We start from the raw sequence: 14,215 nt of genomic DNA on the forward strand, positions 1-14,215 counted from the left end.
GTTCGATACAGTTCCCCACAGTCGTTTAATGAACAAAGTAAGAGCATATGGACTATCAGACCAATTGTGTGATCGGATTGAGGAGTTCCTAGATAACAGGACGCAGCATGTCATTTTCAATGGAGTCTTCCGAAGTAAGAGTGATTTCAGGTGTGCCGCAGGGGAGTGTCATAGGACCGTTGCTATTCACAATATACATAAATGACCTTGTGGATGACATCGGAAGTTCACTGAGGATTTTTGCGGATGATGCTGTGGTGTATCGAGAGGTTGTAACAATGGAAAATTGTACTGAAATGCAGGAGGATCTGCAGCGAATTGACGCATGGTGCAGGGAATGGCAATTGAGTCTCAATGTAGACAAGTGTAATGTGCTGCGAATACACAGAAAGATAGATCCTTTATCATTTAGCTACAAAATAGCAGGTCAGCAACTGGAAGCAGTTAATACCATAAATTATCTGGGAGTACGCATTAGGAGTGATTTAAAATGGAATGATCATATAATGTTGATCGTCGGTAAAGCAGATGCCAGACTGAGATTCATTGGAAGAATCCTAAGGAAATGCAATCCGAAAACAAAGGAAGTAGGTTACAGTACGCTTGTTCGCCCACTGCTTGAATACTGCTCAGCAGTGTGGGATCCGTACCAGATAGGGTTGATAGAAGATATAGAGAAGATCCAACGGAGAGCAGCGCGCTTCGTTACAGGATCATTTGGTAATCGCGAAAGCGTTACGGAGATGATAGATAAACTCCAGTGGAAGACTCTGCAGGAGAGACGCTCAGTAGCTCGGTACGGGCTTTTGTCAAAGTTTCGAGAACATACCTTCACCGAAGAGTCAAGCAGTATATTGCTCCCTCCTACGTATATCTCGCGAAGAGACCATGAGGATAAAATCAGAGAGATTAGAGCCCACACAGAGGCATACCGACAATTCTTCTTTCCACGAACAATACGAGACTGGAATAGAAGGGAGAACCGATAGAGGTACTCAAGGTACCCTCCGCCACACACCGTCAGGTGGCTTGCAAAGTATGGATGTAGATGTAGATGTAGAAAAAATGCCGAATCATGCGTGAAGTTTTAATACATTTACTCTTTTTAATACTAAGACACTCTTACTGTCGCGTCAACTTAATGAAATCCGTGACACCTGGTAGCGCTTTTGACAAAATGGTTCAAATGGCTCTGAGCACTATGGGACTTATCATCTATGGTCATCAGTCCCCTAGAACTTAGAACTACTTAAACCTAACTAACCTAAGGACATCACACAACACCCAGTCATCACGAGGCAGAGAAAATCCCTGACCCCGCCGGGAATCGAACCCGGGAACCTGGGCGCGGGAAGCGAGAAGGCTACCGCACGACCACGCTTTTGACAACTATCAACTGCGAAAGGCAAATGGTTGTAGGCGAAATTGGCGTCTATGGACTTTGAAGAGACGTTGCCATAGAGAAGTTTACAAAATCGAGTTGTAGACACACGAATAGCTGCACTTATATATTTGTACGTTACGCATATTGTTTGTACTATTTAGAAATTTCAAAGGTGTTTTCACGAATACATGGAAATGAAATTTTCTCAATTTTACAGTACCAACACAGTGCGTGTTTTTGTTTCCGTTTCTAATAGAAAACAGGCAAAATGAACACTCTGGCATGTCGTGTTTGTCAGCTGATACTTATAATAAAATGCAGTCGCAAAAGAAACAACAAATAATTTAATCTTTATTGAGAATCGAGTCTGTTCAGTGCATCTTCCAGCGATGTACGTTGATCATTACCTCATTAGCCCTATAAGGGCGGTGCCTACGCCTCGGTCTTCACGTGCACTCCGCAAATTACTTAGCAGCGCGTGACGAAGAGTACTTTGTTTCATCACCAGCATCTTTCTGCCCTCTTCTGTTCACGTAATGGGGAAGGAAAAAATTCTAGTCTATACAGATCGATATACGCCATGACCTCTTTTTTCTTACGCTCATAATCTCTACGCGATATATATGATAGCTACAGCAGAATTCTCTAACTTTACTTATCTACCCGGAGAGTTTCGCTACAACAACGTCCCTTTCTTCCAAAGTCGTTTAAGTTCTCTGGGCGTATTCTGCACCGACGTGTTATGTTCGATGTGTGCGGTCAGGCCTAGTTGATAAAGAGTCACATTGCCGGAACGATTCTCTAAAATCAGTTGCACCAGCGTCTTGTTTGTGGTTTACTTAACAGGTGGGCTGTATTTTCCCACAACCAATCCGACAAATACAAGTCTACCTTTCGCCTTCCCTGTGAGGAGTTCATGCCATCTCTTAGTATCACGACTAAGTGCTTAAATAATACGGTGGGCTGCAGAAGTTCTTCAATGATCGTGTAATGGGGTACTAACAAGTTCTTTCTCTCTGTTATGGGTGTTGTCTTGCATTTATCCATATTTGCAGACAGCTCTATACATTATATAAAATGAAAACTATGCCAGATTGTTTCTATTATACCTGTAGACAACAGTGTCATCAAGAATCAATATAACAGTATCGTTGATCCTGTGTGATAAGTCGTTATGTACACTGCCGGAAAAAAATGAATGCAACACCCTCAAGGGCTTTGTAGAGGGACACCAGGGATTCATCTGCCCCGGTGATCGGCGCTCAGGAGGCCTTTCTGTGCGCCATTTGTTGTTGCTTTTCAGACAGTAGCAGTGCTGAATTTAGAGGTGAACAGTGCTTGCAGCATTCATTCTAGGGTACATCCATGCCTCGCCGATGAGTTCATACTCCTGTTGAAGAGCTTCAGCCATTTGAACAGGGTCACACTGCGGACCTGTGTGAAGCTGGAGGGACGTGTCGGCTGACTGCTGCACATTGTAAAGTGGCAGGTTAAATGAAGGTCAGATTTACACCTTACATGAGTGCTTTATACATCGCAACGAGAAGGTGAATATGACACCTAACGTAATTTAGTGGTTATGAGCAAATTTGCCTATCAGTATGTAATGCAAAAAGGGATGACTGTCAATCGACGGTAATTAACACACCATTCCTAAATAATGCATGTCTTTGAGCAGAAGGTGGAACAAGCAGCGTGGGTCGTTTTAGTTTGAAAGCCAGAGGGACAAGGGCAGAAGCGTAGGTGCACCACAGGTGTTACCACAGAAACCACTCAAAGTGGTGGCAGCGGAAATTCAGCGACCCGACCAGATGAGGTAGGTGGGAGAAACATGTATAGTGGCACATCTGCAGAGGGACAGAGAAAGAGCTTTAGAAAGCTGCATTTCGGAACCGCAAAGGGATACGAACAAAAACAAGCGACGCATTTCGATCACGTATCTAGCGAGTGCGACACACATGAAGGTCTATGTGCTTTAGTCATCTAGAATGGGCACAAAACGTCCGATTGGCGGAAATGCGCTGGGAAGGAGAAAAATACTTAAGTTTCGACGCAGTTTGATACTAGGGACATTGCGATTGGTAGAGAGAGTCTGCACAAAATAAGAGAAACGCTCCTATTGGTCGAAAAAGGCCGTGATGTGAAGAACGAATGAACCCAGGTGGGGAGACAGTTCGACCATGAGCAGGATGAGAGAGAAATTTTTGAAGTGGCGTCAAGTGCAGAACAGAGCACTTAACGCTCTGTACGACGCAGAGAAGAAACGTGTGCGAACACTGCGTTGACAGCGGCTGAAATTCAGCCAGAAATTATCTGTAGCAACGTATAACTCCAACTGTGGAGAAACAAACTAGCTAAAAAATGGCTCTGAGCACAATGGGACTTAACATCACCCTCCGTCTAATAGGCGCTCCTCATGCATCGTTGTTTACATCTTTGGGTGGGTTTAGTAACATCTGCGAACAGACAAAGGGACTGTTTTACAATATCCACAGTCAACGTCTATCTTCAGGAGTTCTGGGAACCGGGGTGATGCAAAACCTTTTTTGATTGTATTATGCTGCCACCAAGGTTGCTAACAAGGGAACCTCCCCATCGCACCCCCCTCAGATTTAGTTATAAGTTGGCACAGTGGATAGGCCTTGAAAAACTGAACACAGATCAATTGAGAAAACAGGAAGAAGTTGTGTGGAACTGTGAAAAAATAAGCAAAATATACAAACTGAGTAGTTCATGGGAAGATAAGCAACATCAAGGACATTAGGACCGCAGGAGTGCCGTGGTCTCGTGGTGACGTGAGCAGCTGCGGAACGAAAGGTCCTTGGTTCAAATCTTCCATCGAGTGAAAACTTTGATTTTCTATTTTCAGTTTATGTGACAAACTCTTATGTTTTCATCACTTTTTTGGGAGTGATTATCGCATCCACAAGAAAACCTAAATCGGGCAACGTAGAAGAATCTTTTCACCCATTCGCCAAGTGTACAAGTTAGGTGGGTCGACAATATATTCCTGTCATGTTACGCACATGCCGTCACCAGTGTCGCATAGAATATATCAGATGTGTTTTCCTGTGGAGGAATCGGTTGACCTATGACCTTGCGATCAAATGTTTTCGGTTCCCATTCGAGAGGCACGTCCTTTCGTCTACTAATCGCACGGTTTTGCGATGCGGTCGCAAAACACAGACACTAAACTTATTACAGTGAACAGAGACGTCAATGAACGAACGGACAGATAATAACTATGCAAAAATAAAGAATGTAAAATTTTCACTTGTGGGAAGACTTGAACCAAGGACCTCTACTTCTGCAACTGCTCACGCTACCACGAGACCACGGCGTTCCTAAGCTCATGTGTTCCTTGATGTTGCCTATGTGGCCCATGGACTACTCAGTTTGTATCTTTTGCTTATTTTTTCACAGTTCCACACAACTTCTTCCTGTTTTCTCAATTGATCTGTGTTCGGTTTATCAAGGCCTATCCACTGTGCCAAGTTATAACTAAATCTGAGGGGGGTGCGATGGGGAGGTTCCCTTGTAAGGATTTTGTGGCGGGGTGTTTCATTCTTCCACGAGCAAGGATGACAAATGCTGGGCGGTCGTTGGTGTATGTGGCCCTCTTGCAACACGTAACCCCAACGCACCCCACACGTACTCAATGAGCTTTTAGTCGGGAGAACGGGCAGGCCAATCCATTCGCCGAACAGACTTTCCTTCCACAAAGTTCCCCAACCTGCTCGGTTCGATGCTTTCGCGCACTAGCATCCACAAAAATGAAATCGGGGCCGAATGCACTCCCCAAACGATGCACATGGGAACAGAATACAGTGTCACAATGTCGTTGACCAGTCAGAGTAGCAAGTTCTAAGATATGTAGGTCAGCAACACATAGTTCACCCAAGAACTTCTTAGAATATGATCGTTTTGGTGTTCTAGGTGTTATGGGGTGGGAGGCGTAATGTTGCGTGAGTGGACTGATCCCCAAGTCTTTGGACACCGTTCACTCTCTGGTCAATGTTGTTATGTTACTGTACATTCCTCGAGCAGACTGGCCCGCGCGTAACCCCCCCCCCCCCCCCTCCCCCGAGTTCAATCCCTTCGAGCACTTGTGTGTGCGTTGCAGCATGTCCACGTGCACCATCGGCCATTCAGAAGATGTCAATCGCGGTGGTGGAGACATAGAACCCCCCAAGTGGTGGAGAAATAGAACACCCTACCACAAGAACTCGCAACCAAGTCAGTGACCAGTATTGGAGCTCGTTGCAGGGCATGCATTCATGTCCGCAGTGATCATACACCCTATCAAGAACCATGTCCCGCCTTTTATAATGTCCAGGAGACCATCAAGAATCGAATCGTGATGACTTCAGTGTATTGATTGCCTTTGAGTAAAATGGAATTTCTGTTCATCTCATCGCGTATCTTTTTCAGTTATCTTCCGCGGTATATTTCGCAGTTCTTTCAGTGTATTGTCCTAGTTTCATCTATGTTACTTGGCAGTGACATATCATGCAAAAGTTATTTTCCTCCTAAAGTACTGAAATTAAACCGGTCAACAGTACTAGTCTGCTGGGTTTCTTGTCTTTAGTATAACATCTCAGCCGGCCGAAGTGGCCGTGCGGTTCTGGGCGCTGCAGTCCGGAACCGCGAGACCGCTACGGTCGCAGGTTCGAATCCTGCCTCGGGCATGGATGTTTGTGATGTCCTTAGGTTAGTTAGGTTTAACTAGTTCTAAGTTCTAGGGGACTAATGACCTCAGCAGTTGATTCCCATAGTGCTCTGAGCCATTTGAATTTTTATAACATCTCACGAGCGTTTCCATGGTTGAGACTGACACCACAAACAGCAAGCATTCCCGGACCGCGTTTACTGTACGTTTCTTAGTAACCCTATAAAGACTAATGTAGATCGTATTCTTGTATGACGCCAACCAAACTTCATTCTCCACCTCTGCAGCCGACCGCTGTGGCCGAGCGGTTCTAGGAGCTTCAGTCTGGAACCGCGCGACTGCTACGGTCGCAGGTTCGAATCCTGCCGCGGGCATGAATGTCCGTGATGTCCTTACATTAGTTAGGTTTAAGTCTTTCTAAGTTCTAGGGGACTGATGACCTCAGATGCTAAGTCCCATAGTGCTCAGAGCCATTTGAACCACCCCTGCACAAAATATTGACTAACGAGGATGATAACGCACTAGTAGTGTGATTCCGCAGTGCTCCGTAGCCTACGTTCAAACTGGAACTTCAGTTCTTCGATACTGCTTTGAGATCAAGCGTTCTCATTTCCTGCTGTATATTCGTGGAGAGCACAGATTAAAATTACGTGCCCCGGAGTGCAACATGTGGATTGGAATTTTAATGCGAAGGTTGTTTCGATTATGCTGCAAAAGTTTCTCTGGGAAGCTCTTACACATCCTACATACAATCTCGCTTTCTCCCCACACTATTTCCGTGTTTATGGAGACCTCCAGAAAAACATTTGGGGCCGTCCATTTGCTTCGACAAACAGGTGCAGGCCTGGAGTACAGCCATGGTTCCGTACGCAACCACAAACACCTTTCCGTGAAGGCACTGACCGTCTTGTCTCACAGTGGGGTAAATGTATTCATAATCATGCCGATTACTTCTTAAATAAAAAGCAGTTGACTTACTTTTTTCCATCTGTCTCGTTTTCATTTGACTCTCTGTTACAGTAACACCTTGGAGATTTATGAACGATTTTATGTAAATTATGACACATGAATATAAAACTTGTTCCATAACAGCTCACTGCAGCCCTTAATACTTGTCATTAGCATGTTCCAGAACGTTTTTAACAGCCCCTTAACACTGTAGACTAATCACAAATCGACAGGATAAGCCATGTTCGCTGTTTCAGACCGCTACTGGCTGACAATAAGAACTGTCGAAATATATCGCACATAATGTATTTCATAGATTATAAGGAACAGGACAGGAATTTGGAATTACCTCTAATCGGAATTCTTTTTTTTTTAATGTTGGTTGCAGCTGTACGCCACTTGTGCTGTTGAGTGTGTAAATATGCTATCGAAATGGGATAAGCGGGACGTACTTCATCTCCTGTCCACTCTAATACCAGCGGTGCGGAGTCGAGTGATTGACGCTACAATGGCATAAACCTCGTTATTGGAAGAGAATGAGGAACAAGACGTGGTGGCATTTCATAAGCGACAAAAAGGCGATATAGTGAATAATTAGATCTATCTGAAGGCAGAAACAAAATTCAAACAAAAACATTTCTTATATTGTAACAAATAACCCCTCGGTCACAAATATTAAGTCAAAAATTGACCTGGTTTCGACGCTATTATGAGCGTCGTCTTCAGAATTAGACTAACTGTAGTAAAACATTAGGTATATAGTACATTAATAAAATTAAAGTTTGTACTGACTCGAAAAGATGCAGTACTTACAAGTCACATATTAAAAAAGATCTCAGCCGCAAAGGCGACGTCATGAACACTTGTCAGACGGCGAGCCGGTAAGGGCTGCTCGTACTGTGGACAAGGGTTGCAACAAGACTGAACCTTAGCAGCTATGTTCAAAGTTTTAAAAACATTTCTATTCGTATATATTATCGCAGCTGCGCAGCCGAAACAACGTACCTTCGTGTCGGGTATACACCACCAAGCCGCTCCGCTGTATTAATCTGCGCAGCCTGTTTGAACTGCAGTAGCTACACAACTCGAATGGCTGCAGGACGCTGACTTCCAATATAGACACCTGCGTTGCAGCTGAAACGGGCCTTATTGCCTGTCTCGTAGAGACTGCTGCGATTCACATCCTCTGATAAGCCCCCGACGTAAATAAAATGGCTGCTGACAGCTTCAACAAGCGGTGTCAACAGAGTGATTGAACTGGGGGTGCTATTGAGGTTAACCAAACTTGTGAACTGTATTCAATTTCGTATTTGTGAAGGGTATGACGTTCTAAGTAGCTTTTGGTTCTGCTCATTGTAAGGCTCCTTGATTTCATTCGTGATATAGTCCACCTAATAGGACTAGAATAAAAAATATTGTCTATACTGTTCAGACCATAATGTCTGATGTTTTGAAAATTAGTGCGATTTCTACATCAAAGTTTAGAAAAATTACTGAGATTATGAAGAGTGTTTGGAAATATTTTTGTATTTTCACTTAAAGACTTTTCTCCTTGTTGTTCAACTTGGTCGCACATGATGTAAAATTAAAAGAACTTAAAAAGTACCGTATTGTACGAAAATCTGTATTAATTTGCTGCATAGTGAGAGTCTAGAATTCCCTCCCGCCGGAGGTTCGGGTCCTCCCTCGGGCATTTGTGTGTGTGTGTTGTTCTTAGTCTAAGTAGTGTGTAAGTCTAGGGACCGATGATCTAAGCAGTTTGGTTCCTTAGGAATTCACACACATAAGCAGGTCTTGGGTTGAGATCTGTAAGAGTGTTTAATTTACCGTTCGAGGTGTAGCTGGAAAAGATTATAGAAGACCTTAGTTTACTTGGGACAGTTTACAGTATCAGAGAAAAAGAGTTGTCAAAAAGCTTTTGGCTTGGCAAGCTCATCAGCAGTCGAATAGCTGAAGTAGGATTACAATAGCACATACTTTTCTATGTGGGTGTATGCGGCCATAGGGCGTATGTTGTGTACGAAAACTTGCCTCGCACATGTTGCGTATGCAGTTCCACTGAACATCTGAGGGAAAATAGTGACTGCAGACACCCTGTACAGTAGCCTTTTGAAAAATAACAACCAGAGGCAGTGACATATGTAGTTTTTCTGACCCCACTATGGGTACACCAGGGCCTGGAAGTGGGAGAAATGTGAATGAGAAAGCTACAGAATCCAACCCTGACCAGCAATAAAACCAAATGGAGTGCGATAAAACTGACAGTTCAAGTAAATCAATCGGTAAAGATGCTATCTGCGTCACTGATGACACACTTGATAATCAACAACAGAATGAGCCTATGGAAGTGGAAGAACATGTGGAGACGGCGCCGAGTATTAGTGAAACTACCACCGCAGAGCAATGGGACGCAATGGAGAGCGGCTCAGCAGACAACCGTGGTAAATTAATAGACCAAGCTGCCAACGTACAGGGTGACGAACATCAGAGTGCGACTATGGAAGTGGACGTGAAGATGGCAGCAAGCGTTAGTAAAAGCGAAGAACAACTCAAAAACTGTGAAAATAGCTATTCTACATACACAGAAAACAAAGTCGATGGCGAATCTATGACCGATGAGACTACCATCTTGGAAAAATTCGTGGAAAATAGATGCGATAAAAATAACCTTCTTCTAATCTGTGACATTCAAAATCTTCATCGCGAAACACAAACGAACAGCAGTAACTTGTTCAAAGCAAATAAGGCAGGCAGTGAAGATTCTGAGAAGAGCAATCCAATCTCCATTCCCGAATACCATAAAAGGGAAGAGCAGGACAATGAAATCACGGCAATCTCTGTGCCGCAACTCAAAGTAATCCATGAGCTACAAGAATGGACTGGGGAGTGAAAAACAACATCGGGGCATATGACCCAACGGACTGTCCAGTGGCGAGTAAACAATAAAGTCCCGATACCTTGAGTAATCGAATCGCCACGTATAAAACTGTTTCAAATTTTTGATTTCTCTACAAATGAGTTAACTTGCTAAATAATTGTTAAGCATGTAAATGTGAAAAAATTTATAGAAGGTTTGGAATTTCGTTAAATATTTGTTGGATGTCGTTAAGTGCTCTCATTATCAAACACCGGATGAGTATAGTCTGCGTAGTTGGCGCTCCTTTTTAAACAAAAGCTGGTTTTTCACGCATCTCAATGCTTATAACGCCATATCTTCCGAAATGTGTGTCGTACAGTTACATAATTTTGCAGGTACATTCAATGGTATATGTCGATGCTGATGTGGTAGCTTTACTGCAAAAATGTAAAATCCGAAATTTTTTTTCATTCATCATTTTACGGGAGATGTCAGCGAGGAAAACTTTCATAATAGTTTGAAATTACGTGTAAAGTTTGTTGTAAGCCACTAAGTGCTCTTATTCTCAATATTTATTGAATACAATCTGTGAGTTGCGCTGTCTCAATAATTTACACACATCACCACATTTATGACGTGTCTCTTCAAATGGCTCTAAGTATTATGGGGCTTAACATCTGAGGTCATCAGTCCCCGACGCTTAGAACTGCCCGAGGCAGGATTCGATCCTGCGACCGTAGCAGCAGCGCGGTTCTGGGCTGAAGCGCCTACAACCGCTCGGTCACAACCGCCGTCGTATCTCGTCAACTATGTGTCGCACAATGATGTCATTTTGCAGCTGCGTTCATTGTTATGTGTAGATATCGTCTGCAAAATGTAGTAAATAAGTATTAGGTTAAAACGTCTTGCCTAATGAGGCAGTCTTTTGATATAATCAGCGAAAATGTAGTATGTGAAGTTTTTCCTTTCGGCACTTTGTCTGGGGTGTCAGAGAGAAAAAGTTCCGTCATGTTTGTGTAAGGTTTGTTGGAGATCGCTAGGTCCTCTCATTTTCAAGTACTGGATGAATAAAGTCCACCGGCCGACGTGGCCGTGCGGTTAAAGGCGCTGCAGTCTGGAACCGCAACACCGCTACGGTCGCAGGTTCGAATCCTGCCTCGGGCATGGATGTTTGTGATGTCCTTAGATTAGTTAGGTTTAAGTAGTTCTAAGTTCTACGGGACTAATGACCTCAGCAGTTGAGTCCCATAGTGCTCAGAGCCATTTGAACAATTTTGAACCAATAAAGTCCGGGAATCTGTGCGCTGTCAGTTACACTGCCTAAATACAAACACAAAGTTTTTTACTGTAATGCTTGCCTTATTGTCTTAAACTTTTAACAATGTTATACTTCTCAATGAGTACATTCTGGAAGCATTTAATTTTTTTTATTTGGTCAATAATTATGCGGAATATTGAAAATCAAATTATTGATGAGGCCGGCCTCTGTGGCCGAGCGATTCTAAGCGCTTCAGTCTGGAACCGCGTTCTGCTACGGTCGCAGGTTCGAGTCCTGCCTCGGGCATGGACGTGTGTGATGTCCTTAGGTTAGTTAGGTTTAAGTAGTACTAAGTTCTAGAGGACTGATGACATAGTGCTCAGAGCCATTTGAACCAAATTACTGATGCGCCTAGAAACCACTAGGTATGCGCGTTTAGTGAGGTAGATGTTCATCTCACGTAGCCTGCTACAGTAAATGCAGAAAGAAGCGCTAAACTTAATGAAACCACAGGCGCTGGTTCCCAAGGTCACTTGACAAAAGAAAGATTGAAAGTATTCACAAGTCTTAATATGGGAAAAAAGAGAAAGAAATCCTAACTAAATCAATGTTAAAACGTCGGTTCACACTCATTTTAACATCGATTTTTAGAGTCAGGAAATCATATACGTTATGCGCTTCATAAGAAAAGCATTCCACATACGCAGTCACATAGAACAAAGAACAATGGTAGTCCTAAAGTTCGCCAGCCGCTGTGGCCGAGCGGTTCTAGGCACTTTAGTCTGGAACCGCACTGCTGCTACGGTCGCAAGTTCGAGTCCTGCCTCGGGCATGGATGTGTGTGATGTCCTTAGGTTAGTTAGGTGTAAGTAGTTCTTAGTCTAGGGGACTGATGACATCAGATGTTAAGTCCCATTGTGCTTAGAGCCATTTGAACCATCCTAAAGTTCTAAAGAAATTTTATTTCAATTAATTTCTAAAATGTGGGAGTTTCTCCTTAACTATATACATAAAGCTCACATAACCCGAAAAGATATTTAAGATTAACAATCTACAAACACAAAAAGCGCTATCGGTAATTTGGATTTATACTTACGCTGGAAGACTCACAATCATTTTTGAAATTTTTAATCACTTGGACTAAGATTCTAATAGAAAGTTGAGTCTAAAACTCAGCTCATCAAGAGAACGTTAACTTTACAATTTCTTTCGTTTTCCACATTTCTCCACTTTAGAAGGTGTTATTTGTGTCAATGGGAGAGAAAATCTTTTTAATTTATTCGCTATGGAGGACTTAATTGTAAGAAGAAAGGTCATAATTTTGAGAGGATATGTTACATTTACATTATTTCACCAAGACGTACCTGTTTTTTTTATTACTCTAATTTCTAAAGAAGGAGAAACAACTGAAAGAAAAAATGCTGACAGTACATAGAAAAATGGAGCGGAAAAGTGGTAAAACTGGACAGGAAAAAGACTGGGAACTTGTAAGGACGCTGATAACCGCGACGATGAGCGCCGCACAAGCCAAACAGCATCATCATCATCATCATCATCATCATTACACAACCACATATATTTTCTGTAGTGAAGACGTGCCTATACAGAGTGGCTTTTTGACTTGTATCGGCTGGTCCCGCCGGAGGTTCGAGTCCTCCCTCGGCCATGGGTGTGTGTGTTTGTTCTTAGGATAATTCAGGTTGAGTTGTGTGTAGCTTAGGGACTGATGACCTTAGCAGTCAAGTCCCATAAGATTTCACACACATTTGGACATCTGACTTGTACAGAAAAACAAACGACGTACAGGTAATGCTGAAAGGATCTGCAAATTCATATACTGTTTTTCACGCAAATCAACATTTACGGAGCTTTCGTTACATTTTCGTAGCTCGTAAACCACAAGTCGGAGGAACATAAAATTAACTCATAAGTAAAATGATCACATTATAAAAATTGCACGGAGATGATTCTTTTAAAAGAAACTCGTTTGCCGCTAGAAGGACGAAAAGTTTCAGTCGTGAACCAAGCGAAGCTGTGAAAACATTGCACTCGGAAGTTACAATTGGCGAATGTCGTCGAGTGAGTGTGGTTGTGTTTATCGTCGTACGTACAGTATATCTGCTGTGCATTGTCAACAAAACAGGAAGCCTCTAGCGCGACTGCTTGTTCCAACATCCGCATGCAGCTGCCTGTTCCGGCCACGGACTGATTCCAAAGGTCGTTCCTATAATAAAGTAAAAGTAAAACAAAACAAAAACTTTTTGCTTTTATCTATTACTAAACGGCTAAAACGGCAACCGGTCACCAAATCCCGTTGCAGGTTGGCTATCTGACGGCTTCCAAAGGCAACAAATACTTGAGATACAGTATTTGACCGAACTGAAATATTTAAAATGGAGTCATAATCTACTTATTGAGAGGTATAATCTTACGCTGAAGGTTTAACACAGTAAGGCAAGTATTAAAGTTAGAAACTGTATATACGTCTTGCACTATAACTCACAGAGCGCAAATTACCAACAGTATATTCATCCAGTGTTTGAGAAAGAGAGGGTTTAGTGATTTCGAACAAACATCGCACTTAATTTCAATCCCATTCGAAATGGTTTCTAGCTGACATCCCCGCAAAATAATGACACGAATAATGTTTATCGCCTAATATATTTTAGCGTTTTATGGGAAAATCAACCATTTAGGCTTCGCAGATGATACTACACTCATAGCAGGAATTTAGAAAGAACTTGGTAATCTGTTCTCAAGAGTTAAAGATATTAGTCTAAGCCTTGGCCTACAGATAAACGTAAAGAAACAAAACTAATGGTTGTACACAACTGGCCGTTAAAATTGCTACACCACGAAGATGACGTCCTACAGACGCGAAATGTAAACGACAGGAAGAAGATGCTGTGATATGCAAATGATTAGCTTTTCAGAGCATTCACACAAGGTTGACGCCAGTGGTGACACCTACAACGTGCTGACATGATAAAGTTTCCAACCCATTTCTCATACACAAACAACAGTTGACCGGCGTTGCCTGGTGAAACGTTGTTGTGATGCCTCGAGTAAGAAGGAGAACTGCGTACCATCACGTTTCCG

General features: G+C 42.7%; 1 protein-coding gene across 3 annotated transcripts in view; it reads right to left on the reverse strand.

The window, feature by feature from the left end:
* Positions 1-8,141, reverse strand: part of LOC126473500 (15-hydroxyprostaglandin dehydrogenase [NAD(+)]-like) — a 229,221-nt gene extending 221,080 nt beyond the window's left edge. For 2 of the 3 annotated variants that reach the window (XM_050100586.1, XM_050100589.1), the window contains exon 1: positions 8,007-8,141. The gene's annotated coding sequence lies outside the window, so the exon portion shown is untranslated. Of the gene's footprint in view, positions 1-7,814; positions 7,953-8,006 lie in introns of those variants that run through there. The other variant, XM_050100588.1, reaches the window with a different exon arrangement.
* Positions 8,142-14,215: the final 6,074 nt, after the last annotated feature.

The sequence above is a fragment of the Schistocerca serialis genome, chromosome 4 (assembly GCF_023864345.2).
Source record: "Schistocerca serialis cubense isolate TAMUIC-IGC-003099 chromosome 4, iqSchSeri2.2, whole genome shotgun sequence".
In the NCBI taxonomy this organism is placed as follows: Eukaryota; Metazoa; Arthropoda; class Insecta; order Orthoptera; family Acrididae; genus Schistocerca; species Schistocerca serialis.